The sequence below is a fragment of the Ictidomys tridecemlineatus genome, chromosome 2, assembly GCF_052094955.1.
Source record: "Ictidomys tridecemlineatus isolate mIctTri1 chromosome 2, mIctTri1.hap1, whole genome shotgun sequence".
NCBI lineage: Eukaryota > Metazoa > Chordata > Mammalia > Rodentia > Sciuridae > Ictidomys > Ictidomys tridecemlineatus.
In genome coordinates, this window is record NC_135478.1 from 213,611,441 (window position 1) to 213,623,960 (window position 12,520).

The window sequence follows — 12,520 nt, forward strand, 5'->3', positions numbered from 1 at the left end:
AGAACCCGAGTCCAGCATCCGGTAGGCATCAGCCCTGCCTGTTGTGAGGCCCAGAGAGCCCTGAGCTCAGGGACCCCCTGCTCGTTAGGACCCCAGAGAACAGTTTCCCTCCACACCTTGCTGCAGCAAGTGGGTGAGACACGGGAGGGGTGGACCTTGACTAGAAGGAGCTGGGGAAACAGTGGTGCATTGAGCTAGCTGCAGTGCAGGAAGGTCTTCCAGGGGACATGTGAGGGCCGGGGTGGGCTTCAAGGGCCGAGAGTGCCTAAATGGGGACACAGGGATCTGAACAGCTTGGGCAGAGGCTCTTTAGTAGCAGCATCCACGTCTGGTTGTCCTCTTCCCTGTTTTGTGAGCCCATAAAGAGCAGAGATCAGTAGACAATCCAGACCCACTAGGAAAAGGGAGAGGTCAGGAGGGGCATGAAAGAGAAGAGATCCAGGGCAAACCAGGAGGGGTGGGTGGCCTTGGTGTGCCCCATGGCCCTGCCGTGGTATTTTGGTTGAAGCCTGAGGTGTGAGGAGGGACGACCTCAGTAGGTATTTGGTTGGTGTCTGTGCCGGATGTTATGAACCACAACTGTAGTGATTCTGGCGTATTCATGGGCTACTCTTAAAGCAAAGTGGTTTTTTGTCTAGTGAACACATGTATCATTCAAATGATCGCTCCCTTTCTTCTTTGCACGCCCAGGTGGAGTGATAAAGACTCTTCCTCTGGTTAATAGATGCTTGCTTTTGTGATGGGGTGAGGTTGCAACCAGCACTTAGACTCCCAGTGTTATGGTTTGAATATGAGGTGTCCCCCCAAAACTCCTGGGTTGATGCAGGAATATTCAGAGGTCGAGTGATTAGATCATGAGAGCTGCACCCTGTCCAGTCCATCCTAGTTTGAATGGGTGGTAACTCGAGGCGGATGGGGTGTGACTGCAGGCAGTAGGTCACTGGGGGTGTGTCCTGGAAGGGTCCATTTTCCCTAAAGCCCCTTCTACCCCCAGCCCCCTGCTTCCTGGTCATCATAAGGTGAGCAGCTTTCGCCCATGGTGCCCTTCAGCCATGATGCTCTGCCTCACGTTGGGCCCAGAGCCATGGAGTCAGCTGAGCATGGACGGAACCTCTGAAAGTGTGAGCCAAAATAAACTCTTCCTCCTCTAAGTTGTTCTTGTCAGGTATTGTTTGGTCACAATGATGTAAACCTGACTAACACAGCCAGGTACAGTGTGGACTCATTATAGTTAGAATTAGACAAAATACATATCAGAGTAAGAGTGTGTGGTAGAAATCCACTGAAGGACCTGAAAACCTCTTGATAAAACTGCTTTGGAGGGAGGCCTGGGTGATAGTTCCACGGTGGGCCTGTTCTTTCCCACATATTTCAAGGAGAAACAACTATTGTTTTCCATGAAGGCCAGAAAGTATCCTAGCCCATTTTCTTCCACTATAACAGAGTACCAGAGACTGGGAAATTTATAAAGAAAAGAGGTTTATTTTGGCTCATAGTTCTGAAAATCCAAAAGCATGGTGCTGGCATCTGCTTGGCTTTTGGTGAGGTCCTTATGGTGGAAAGTGGAAGCATAAGGAAAGACATGGAAAGGAGGAGAGGAGGAGGGAGGGGAGGAGAGGGGAAGAGCTAGAAGAGGTGCCAAGCTTACTTTATAACAGTCCAGTCTCATGGTCAACCATTCAGTCTGACAAGATGGAGCACCACTCCCAGGAGAAAGGCATTAATCCCTTTTGATGACCTATACCTGTTGAAGCTTCCAGCACCTCTCAACACTGGGGTTTGGAGACCAACCTCAGCTTGAGTCTCATTGAAAGATCTGTTTAAACCACAGCAGAGGGACTGGGGGAAGCTCCTTCTGGGGGGTAGAATGGGAAAGTATCCGTTGTTAGGAGAAGACATCAAATGGTGGGGAACTGGGGGTGTTTCTTGTGCGTGAATGAAAGCTCTAGGCTCTGTTGATGAGGGTTCTTTCTCTGTGTTGAGGCGGCCATTCTCTGTAGTGCAGTTCAGAGAAAACCCCTGCCATACCGTGTCCGGGAGGTGAGGGGCAGCCACTCCCAGGCAGAGGAGATTGAGTTGCAGGACCTCGAGGCCGAAGCCTCCTCCCAGGGCATCTATTCCTTTCTATCTCATTTTCTGAGACCTTTGGAGGATGACTTTCATTTGTTTCTTTAGTGGGGAATTAAAACAGGCACATGCTTTCAGACAAATCAATAATAACAAAAATCATCCCTGCCCAATTAATGTCTTTAGAATAAATACACATAATAACCCCAAACCTGAAATCACCCCAAATATCCATCAATAGAGGATAATAAATACAATATGCTATGTTCATGCAATAGAATACTATTCTGCAATAAAAAAGAGCACATTGCTGCACAGGTATGAACCCAGAATACCTGAAAATGAACAAAAGAGTTTGAGGTTGGAGTATGAGGTTAGTATGTGAACTTTGAGTACAGGCAAAATGAACCTATAGCAGACCAAGAAAGAACAGGTGTTTCTTGAAGGCAGGTTGGCTGTTGACTGAAGCAGGTAGGCGAGAATGCTGTAGAATGGTACAAGGCTTTATATCTTGATCAGGATGCAATGCTGCGTGGGTGTACACACATAGAAGTATCACTGAGCTGTCTGCTTAAGATTTGCACATTTTACTGATTATAAATGATACCAACCCTCTTCCCAAACAAACAGAACACAAAATCCCAAATCATGGATGGGAAACATGTGGCTAACTGACTTGGGAACATTTATGGTTGATAAGTTCAGTGCAGCCAACTTGACAGGAAGTGGCATTGGTCGCAGTCCCCCCCTTGTCCAGTAGTTTAACCCGTTAAGTCTCAAGTTTTCACTTCTGTGAATATTTTACCCAAATTGACACAGGTATGTTAAAATGGGCTGGAAATCATAATCCAGAGCTTATACATATTATTATATTAATTAACATTAAACTTGTTATATAATTCTACATTAGGATATAATCATGTTAACTATATAATTAATATAATGGTTACATTGATATAATTTATAATGTGCTAAATTATGTAATTTACGTAATCATATACTCTATCGTTTACTATATCTAGGTTTTCCCAGGTGTTCCTCATGTGGGACCCTGGGACAGAATGGGTTAAGTAACTTGGGCGTGCTCCTTCACGCGTCTGGATTTTCGTTTTTCCTCTATTAGGAAGGGAAAAAGAGGGTTTGCTTGTTCGTTGCTTTGCAGCCTCTGCAACCTCAGATGGCACTGGACAAAAAGGACACAAAGGTGCTCCAGTGGCAGACCTGGCTGCTGTTCTGCTGGGACAGTGAGTCCAGAGACACTGAAGTTAGGGTCGCTGCCAAAGCCAGCCCCACCCTGGCTCCTTCTCTGTCTGTCTGGTGACAGCCTGCTCTGTCCGAGCACGGAGCACGAGGAGGCCCTGAGCTCAGGCCAGGCAGGAGCCTCTCCCTCCCTGGGCCCAGTTTCCCTGGGCTCCACCACGGCCCTGGGCTCCCAGCCTGCAGAACCCGTCAGGCACTTTCTGTTTGGTGAATGAGTTTAGAGCCACAGGAGAGAGAGGGAGCGAGAGTGAATCCCCCTAATGTGTGTGGCCAAGAGGCCAAGTCTAACTCCTCAGGTGGACGGAGGACAAAGGTCCACTTGAGATGCTGCCATGGACACAGGAAGAGGTACTATCCCTCCCTGGCCCAGCCATACCCACCATTCCCACAGGTCTCCAAAAGGCGGGAACGTGGTATTTGTGGTTGGCCTGAGCCATAGGAGCTGCATCCAGGTAATTTTCCATCTTGCTTCATATACTCAAACCTTTCCTCCTGACCGCGGGAGGCAGACCTGTTAAATGGTCTTATTTGCTGATGAGAAAACTTAGGTTCTGAAGATAGAAGAGTAACTCAGGGTCCTCTGGCAGAGGTTACACTTGTCCTCCCTGATTTGCATGCCACATCAACACAGGTCACTTGTTTATCTCCTGGGCCTGAGGCAAGGTAAACAGTTTTTGGCCACTACACTCTGTCGGGGGCAGAGTTCAGTGGAAGCACAAACACTGGCCCAATAAAACCATAGATTGTCAGGCCAGAGGGGATTTAGAGATCAGAGGTTCCAGCTCTATTTTGTGGAAGTAACTAACATAGGGACACAAACCAATGACAGAGGGACTGAGTGGTCCAAAGTCCTGAGCCAACTAGAAAGAACTGACCACGTCACAGTGTGTCCATGAGACCCGGGTTTCTCGACCTTGACAATGCTAACTCTGGGGGCTGGATAATTCCCTGTTATAGGGGCTGTCCTGTGAAATAGAGGATGTTTAGCAGCATCCCTGGCCTCTACTCACCAGATGCTAGTAACAGCCCCCACCCAAGTTGTGACAACCAAAAATGTCACCAGACATTGACAAATGTTCCCTGAGGGACAAAATCAGCCTGGATGAGACCCACAGTGATAGGAAGCCAGTTCTTTAGTCCCACACATCATGATACCTTGCAATGCACTTATTATTTGCAGATCAATCTAACTCTTTGAGGGGACAGAAAGGATCTTATTGACCTATTGTTACCTGGCCTCTGAGAGATCCACTGAATGGTTTTGAATGAATGAATGAAAAAATTAATGGGGTGACTCTGGAAGATAAAGTTTCCTCTGTTGGTTATCTGTGTTATACCAAACATCAGCCTGGGATAGCCTGGCAGGAGAGCAAGGAGAATGACCTGCATGACCTTCTGCCCAGGGACTATTCGGGCTCCCATTCATCCACCTTGTCATCCACTATCATAGCCCAACAGAAGGCATGCCTAGAGCGCCTTTCTTCACATTGCAGGCTTAATTATGTGTCTTCTTTCCATTCTTATAAAACAATAGAAATAGATAATATATGGAAGACCTTTTTTTCTCTCTGCCAATAGAGCCAGCATTCTGGGATATTAAACCTTGAGATTCTCACAGTTAGAAGAAGTAGTTCTCAAATGCAGCCATTAGCAGCCACGAGAGTCATGGGAGAATATTTGTCACCGAGTTATGAAATTTTGGCATTGGAAAAAGTCACAAGCAAAATAGAAAAGGAAACATCTCTACCACAAAATCTGATGGTATTGGTTTTCTTAATCCCAGATTTTTTTTTTTTTAGACCAGTGTTGACTTGGGGAAATGACTAGACAATTCTGTTTCTGTTTTCTAAATGATTAAATGTTTGAGAGTAGAGTCCACTTTCAGTAAATAATAATTTAAAAAAAAGTGCTGGATGCTTTCAGAGGACCTTCTGAGTTAGATTACAAAATATAAGTTCCTGTGAATTTTCAGAGAGTGGATATACCTTGGGAAGAATAAACATGTGAGAGAGAAAAAATGCAAGCTATTTCTAGCTCTTACAGGGGAATTAATTAAAAGATAAAAAGATAGTCTGACTTCTCATGGCCTTTACTGGTCAATCAGTTCAAAGGGACAAATTGAACATAAAGGGTGAAAGAGAACATATTTAAAACAGCAATAAGTTCAAGAAGGAAATAAAGACTTGCAGTGAGAGGGAAGAATGATTATATTAGAAGAATGAACCCTGGGTGGTATTGGGTTAATGCTACTTAAAAAAAAATGAATTTTACTAAACTGCCAAAGCACATCAAGGACTCTCGCATGAAGACTTTATATTATGGTCAGAATTGAGATGATTGCTTTTCAGCCTAAATTTGGCAAAGTGACTACTTATCAGGGGTAAAGACTGTTGCTTACTGCTGACTGGCTATTCTTGGGGAAGCTGCAGATGAACCAGGGTAAGTGGGAAAGCCATGGGCTTGGGGGGTCTACTCAGTGAGGTGCTCTGGATGGGAGGGTGAGGTTAGAGGCCCGAGATGTGCCGGGCATGTCGGGAATTGCTGGGAAGTAATTTGTTATGGTGACCCCAGTGAGAGAAGGAGCTGGGCAGGAGCATGTCCTCTGGGTGTCCTGGGGCTGAGCAGGCAACACCACCAGGAGGGGGCGCTGGGAGTCTCTTGGGACAGTCTGTGCACAAGGTTAGAGCAGAGGCTTTAGGACCAGTCTGGACATCACTGTTTTTAGATGAGGCCCAGAGAGATGGACGTTTTCCACAAACTTCCCTAGATGCGAGGGGGAGGCCCCCCTTCATCTTCTATGGGAAAATAGTTTTCTGTTTACTCTGAGAGCATGGAACACAGTTATTGGTTTTTCAGGTGTTCAGTGTGACCTTAAACCAGTGGATCTGAAGCAGCCAGACAAAGGTGACTCTGAATGAGGTTTATCTCTGACACTGATCAATGCTGAACTCAGATCCACACCATCCTTGTGTGTTTCTGGTTGTGCCCCCCAAATCCTTATCCTCAGCAGTGGAATTACGCTGTGCTTCAGGTAATCAGTGCGGACTCTGTGGTGGCCAGGGAGGGATGGAGATGGCAGGAGTCGGGGACAGTGTGCTAGGTTTGTCAGATTCAGCCCATAAAAATATAGGACAGCTGGTTAAATTTAAATTTCAGATGAACAATGAAAAAAAATTTTTTTTTTAGTATCTAAGCAAATCCCATGTGATATTTAAGACGTACTAAAAAACTCATCCAGTGTTCATCTAAAATTCAAATTTAACGGGTGTCTTGTGTTTATCTGTCAGTTCTTCCTTGAGATCCTTAGCAGGAAAGAAGCCTACAAGCTCGATGGCAGTGAACTTGTGGGCATGGGTGCTGGCCTTGTCCAAATGGAAGATGGTTATCTAAATCTTCCCCCGTCCACCTGGGGTTTCTGCAAGAAACAAGAAATCCTGATGCCTTTGAGAAGTCCGGGCAGCAAAGGAAGGAGAGAGAAGCCTTCATCATTACTGCAACACATTCCTCACTCCAGTCCTCTTTTGTTTTGCTCCAGAGAGAAAGGAACAACACACTCTTCAAGGATTGAGGACAGAAAGAAACTGGGGTTGATAAAGCCAGCACATACTGTAGTGTGTCCTGGGGAGATAATGGCTCTGAACCTGCTAAAATAAATGGTCTGCTTTGTTCTTGAATAATAATCAGTTGGCAGCTTTGTTCTCTCTTCCCAGCAGCTGGAGGAGGAGATTTTGATTTCAGAGGAAAATGAGTGACCTCGGCCTGACCATATGGGACAGAGGAGAAGGGAAATTTACCACCACGGACTCCCCTGTGTGGTGATAGGACCTCTTGCAGCAAAGTACGTCCCCAGTCACTTGTCATAATGCCCAAGATTTTGCCATGAAAGTTAACAACTTTCTCCTTAAAAAAATGGCAAACAACCCTGAGAATATTATGTAATATGTTACATATTAACATATTAAGTTAGCAACTCTTTAAAATGAGATTGCTCTTTAGGGTGATTCTCACCCAATTTTTGGCTGAGAGCAGGGTCTAGAGATTATTGGAATCTAGGACATGTATACTTCTTATAGGTACAGAGAGGTGGGTCACCTAGAGAGAGGACCTGAAGCCCAGACATAAAATAGTCTGGGAGCAGTCCTCGCAATTTTCCATTGAGAATGAACCCATAGTGCTGTCTCCCTCCTCCCAGAAATCCTGTAAGTTCCAGAGCTTTCCCTCGGCTCAGTCTTGACCAGCTGACGGAATGTTTCTAACAGCAGAATTTGGAATGTGACAAAACTAGCTGCAGAATTCTCTTCCTGGATGGATGATAGATCCTGGCAATAATAGGTGTAGGGGTTCAGGAGCTACAACCTGTACTCCAACTCCAGCCGTCTGTCCTAGAAATATGTCCTCCAGGTTTCAAAGGGCAAAAGAATTCAGCTTTTTCCTCCATGTGACCAAAGAGCTGGATTTAATGACAATGAGAACTTTGGAGTCAGGAGACCCAGCCCTAGTTTCTTTTTTCTTTTTCTTTCTTTTTTTTTTTTTTAAAGAGAGAGGAGAGAGAGAGAGAAAATTTTTAATATTTATTTTTTAGTTCTCGGCGGACACAACATCTTTGTTGGTATGCGGTGCTGAGGATGGAACCCGGGCCGCACGCATGCCAGGCGAGCGCGCTACCGCTTGAGCCACATCCCCAGCCCCAGCCCTAGTTTCTTCCCTTGTCCAGTTGGATCGTGTGGAACAAGCACGATTATGTCCTCTGTTGTAAAACAGGGATAAAAACCTAAGCTGCCCCTCTTGTTGGGAGGGGATTGCTTGGAATGTACCGTGTAGGTTGCAAACAAGTCTAGTTTGCTGATTGTGATCACAACTACGGATGGAGAGTGTCAATTTCATAATCAAAGGGTAACCCATGGGGGACTCTGCCTCTCTTGTCTTTGGCTAGGATAGTGGTTTTAAAGCAGAGCCTTAAATGTGGAGTTGCTAATCAAAGCCACAACTGATGTGAATTGGTCCATGTGAATCAGTGGAGAAGGCCCTCTCATCTCTAGTCCAACTCATGCCAGGACTGGGGAGTCTGTGGTCCAGCTGGACTGTTCAAAAGAATTACCCATTTCAGACATCACACATCTCTAACTGTGCCCATAGCATGGGCTGGGGACCAATAACACCAAGTCCTATTATACAAGCTCCTTCTTCCTAGAAGGATGTGAGAGCTGCTGTTTGCCTCTAGTTCTGATCTTCCCCAGAAATTTTTCTTTATTACTAGAAGTTCCTTTTCATTTTCTGATTTAAAAAAAACCTTACTAATATAAAAAAATCATTAGCTGTTTCCAAAATGGTCGAATGGAGACAGTTATCCAGATGACTTAGATATACCCTTGGTAAATCTGGGTACCCTGTACATTCATATGAGTATGCAAAAGGACACACAATGATGGCTTTCATTTACTGAATAACTATTATCGTGGGCATGAAGTGTTTGCACATAGTATTGCATTTAACTCTTATAATACCCCACTGGGGAGAAAACTATAATTACACCCATTTTAAAGATGAGGAAACTGAGGTTCAGGAAGGTCTTCTCATGCTGTTAGGAAGCAGCAGGGTACAACCTACCTTCAGAACTGTTTGATTCCAAAGCTCATGTTCTTAACCATCATGCAATTATTTCTTCTTGACTTGACTTTCTTCCCATCTTGTAATTTCCCAGACAGCATAACCTTTTGCCTTTCTTCTGTTGGGTGGTCCTGGGTTTAACTCTACAGCTAAGCTCTGCCACGCTGAGCGGAGAGTGGCATTTAGGGTTGAGCTGTGGCCCAGGCAGGCTTGGAAGCTATCAGCAGCCTGGGCACCTTCTTTGGCAATGACCCAGGGTGCTAAAGATGCCCCTGGCGGTTCTTAGGGAGCAAATAGGGAGGGGAAACATATGGGGCCTGGGCCAGGATGCCCTGTCATCACAGGACACTCACTGAAGCTGGCAGGGGTCCCCAGCACTGTGGTTAGTGCCAACCCAGAGGCCGTCCCAGGCTAGAGTCGAAGTCTTCTCACTTTCTCTTCCTTTGAAATGGGAATAACGATGTGAGACCAAGGGACAAATGGGGAGGGAATGTATTTTGCCAATTGATTTAGTGGCCTCAGAATCCACCCCATGCCTCCCTTCTTGCAGAGGCCAGCCTTCTTGCAGAGGCCCTCCCACAGTTGCGGCTCTTCGTCTCTCTCAATGCCCCGTCCAGGAAGTCTTCCGTGGAGGCCCAGGCAGAGGTAAGGTTCCTCCCTCTGAGCGTTGCAGGTGGATGAATGTGACACTTATTACCAGCTCACCGCTCAGTCTCGCCCTGGACTAGCGGCTCCTCCAGGGCCGGGATGACCTCCGTGTCTGCACTTAACAAATTCTTCATGCATTCTGATGGCCTGCACCATTAAACTGAGTTGAAAAAACCCCATCCGTTCCGAAGGATTTCTTGCCATTGTTTTTGTTCATTTGTTTTTACTTCCCAACTCTTTCACCTTGGAGGCAGAGCTGTTCCTTGGGACTTTTCAATGTCTTTGGAAATTTGCTTGCCTCATTCAGATCTCTGGGTCATGACTGAGTGTTCCAGGGAATTCTGGGGGGGGGGGAGAAAAATCATTTTTCTTCTGCGAACTCTAATGTCCACTGTTCTGATAAAGGATCCCAGCTGTGACAAGGAGATTATTTACTTGAAACTAATGAGCAAAGCTAATTACGGCAGTAGACTCAGGCAGGGACAGAGTGTACCAGAGCAGGGTGCTGGCAAATGTTCCCAACCCTCCAGCTTGGCTCCTGAGCCAGGGAGCCCCCAGACGTGTCAGTGCCTCTGGTCTTCAAATCGTCTGCTCAATAGCAAACAGATTTAAGATCGTGGTTTGGGGCTTGATTGTCTGGCAGGAGCCAAGAATGAATTTCTGTGGCTTGTTCTTGTCCTCTCTGGTTCTAACTTTTATGAAATATATAAAACAATTAAAGTCTGACGTTTTTGAGGGTGTGGGATTTTGGATTCACCCATCACTTCTTCCACCTCATTCCTCACGACTCCTACAGGTTTCCTCTCCTCCCGAGCAGAAATGGCTGGTTCCCTGCTAAGACTTGTCTCTTCCATTCTTTGTCTGGAGTCTGAACTATGTGAAGTCAAGTTCACCTTCCAGGAAACGGTCACCCCTGACCCTACCTGATGATGTTTATGACTTTATTTGGCATTCTCAGCTGTGCTTGTACAAGATGCCAAATCCCATTATAATGAATTATGTGCAGTATCCAAATTCTTTCCCTTTGGAGGAATTTTGTTAAAATTGGAACTTAGAGGAGATAATCATAAGTGGTACAGGGCGAGAAGGAAATGAGTTAACATAAAGTGCCTAGTCTAGTGCCTGGCATAATTTATGTGCATTTTTTAGACATTTAATTTAGGTGACCGTCTTTACAGCATATATCATAAGCCCAGTTCTGTAATCTACACTGGTAGAAAAAAAAACCCAACATACATAAAACATGGTCTCTATTGTCTAAGGGTTTGCATTTTCATGAATAGGGGACACATATGTGTAGCAAGTTAGAAGCAGTCCTAATGTGCACCCAGGGAGAGAGATGGCATGAAGCACAGGCAGAAGTGTTGAAATTAAAAGTAAGAACAGGACACCCAGGGGTGAGGTTAATTGGAAAAGGCTTAATGGGGAAGAAGAGTTGAAAAATGTGATCTCTGGTTTGCTAGAGACTATTGGATTAGACATTCTGTACATGAAGGGGAAACTTAGAGATGGTTACCATGGCAACAAAGGATGCTAAAACTGCCAAGGTACAGGGTCTGATGGGCCACTATAGGGTCTGTGGAAGATGAGGGTGTGATGGCACCTAGGATTGAATCATTAGGGAAAGCGTCAGGAACAGAAGCACAAATGACTTCAGGAGAGGGGTTAGTAGCTGGTGGCCATTTCAGAATCTGAACAAGGAAAACTGTGGTATCCTTTGAAATTGTGGAGTGAGGAGCATGGCTCAGCTCAAGTTAGAAACAGGCAGAGAAAGAGAGCCTCATGTTGGGAAGAACGGGGTTGAGGCGTGCCCTGGAAAATGGTGGAACTAGGGTGACAGGGGAGGGAAGAGGTGAAAGTGGCCCAGACAAGTTGGCCCTAGGCATGGGAGCTTCTCAATGCCAGCTGCAGGGACTGTCACAGGACGCTCTATTATTAATTATTATTATTATTATTATTATTACACCCTGGGATAGCAAACAATTCTGGGCTTTGAATCCTAAGGATAAATAGGGACTTGTCATGGATCTAAGTTCTTGAATTAAAAAAAAAATAAACTTACAATAGATTCTGATTCCATACAATTGAGTCAAATAATAGGTCAAAGCAAAGGGAAAACATGTTGAAGAATCAGTATAAATATAAATATAAATATCTTAAATATTTCGTTTGGCTTTGAAATATAAATTGTACCTTTGTTCTCTAATATTATAATGACAAGTCAAGACTTGTGCTTTGGTTATGGGTATACTATTTAGACTGGTTTTTCTTTGAATGAACTAATTCATGATGAGTCAGTAATGTCTACAAATTATTTTCTACTTCTCCCATTGGGAGGTGGAGATGGTTTTTCTCTATTTGAAGCTAGGCTGGCTTTTCCCTTGGCCAATAGAATGCAGAAGAAGTGATGTTGTGGGAGTTCCATGGCTGGTTTGCAACTCTTTGCTGAGTTCCTGGAGACCCCCGAGCTTCCATGTGAGTTCACTCCCTCGAGTCCCTAGGCCTGAAAGGCTACCTGGAGGCCGACAGAGGAGGGTCCTAGTAGAACTTAGCCCCTAGCCATCCTCATCATGGTGCAAGACATGGCAACAAAGCCTGTTCATACCATGTGGAGCAGAAAAATTGAACGGCTGAGTCCTGTCTGAATTCCTCACACATGAACCTGTGAGATGTAGTAAAAGTGGTGCTCATCTTACGCCAAGGTTTAGTTGGTTTGTTGTATAATAGGCACCAAGAGCTTTAATGGAAAGAAGGCCAGGCGCATGTTCACAGAGCTGGGAGAGACCTAGAGGCCCGGGAGTTCAGTTCCTTGGTTTGCCCATGAGAATTCTGAATATAGGGGCTGGGGATGTAGCTTAGTGGTAGAGTGCTTGCCCAGCCTGCGTGAGGCCCTGGGTTCCATCCCCAGCACTGGGGGAAAAATGAGTCAGAGGCTTCC

General features: G+C 45.4%; 1 long non-coding RNA gene across 1 annotated transcript; it reads left to right on the forward strand.

Annotated features, from left to right (window-relative positions):
• Positions 1-1,637: 1,637 nt before the first annotated feature.
• LOC144375470 (uncharacterized) lies at positions 1,638-9,759 on the forward strand. The gene is made up of 2 exons (XR_013435431.1): positions 1,638-7,165; positions 9,485-9,759. It is a non-coding gene; the product is annotated as an uncharacterized LOC144375470 (long non-coding RNA).
• The last annotated feature ends 2,761 nt before the right edge of the window (positions 9,760-12,520 follow it).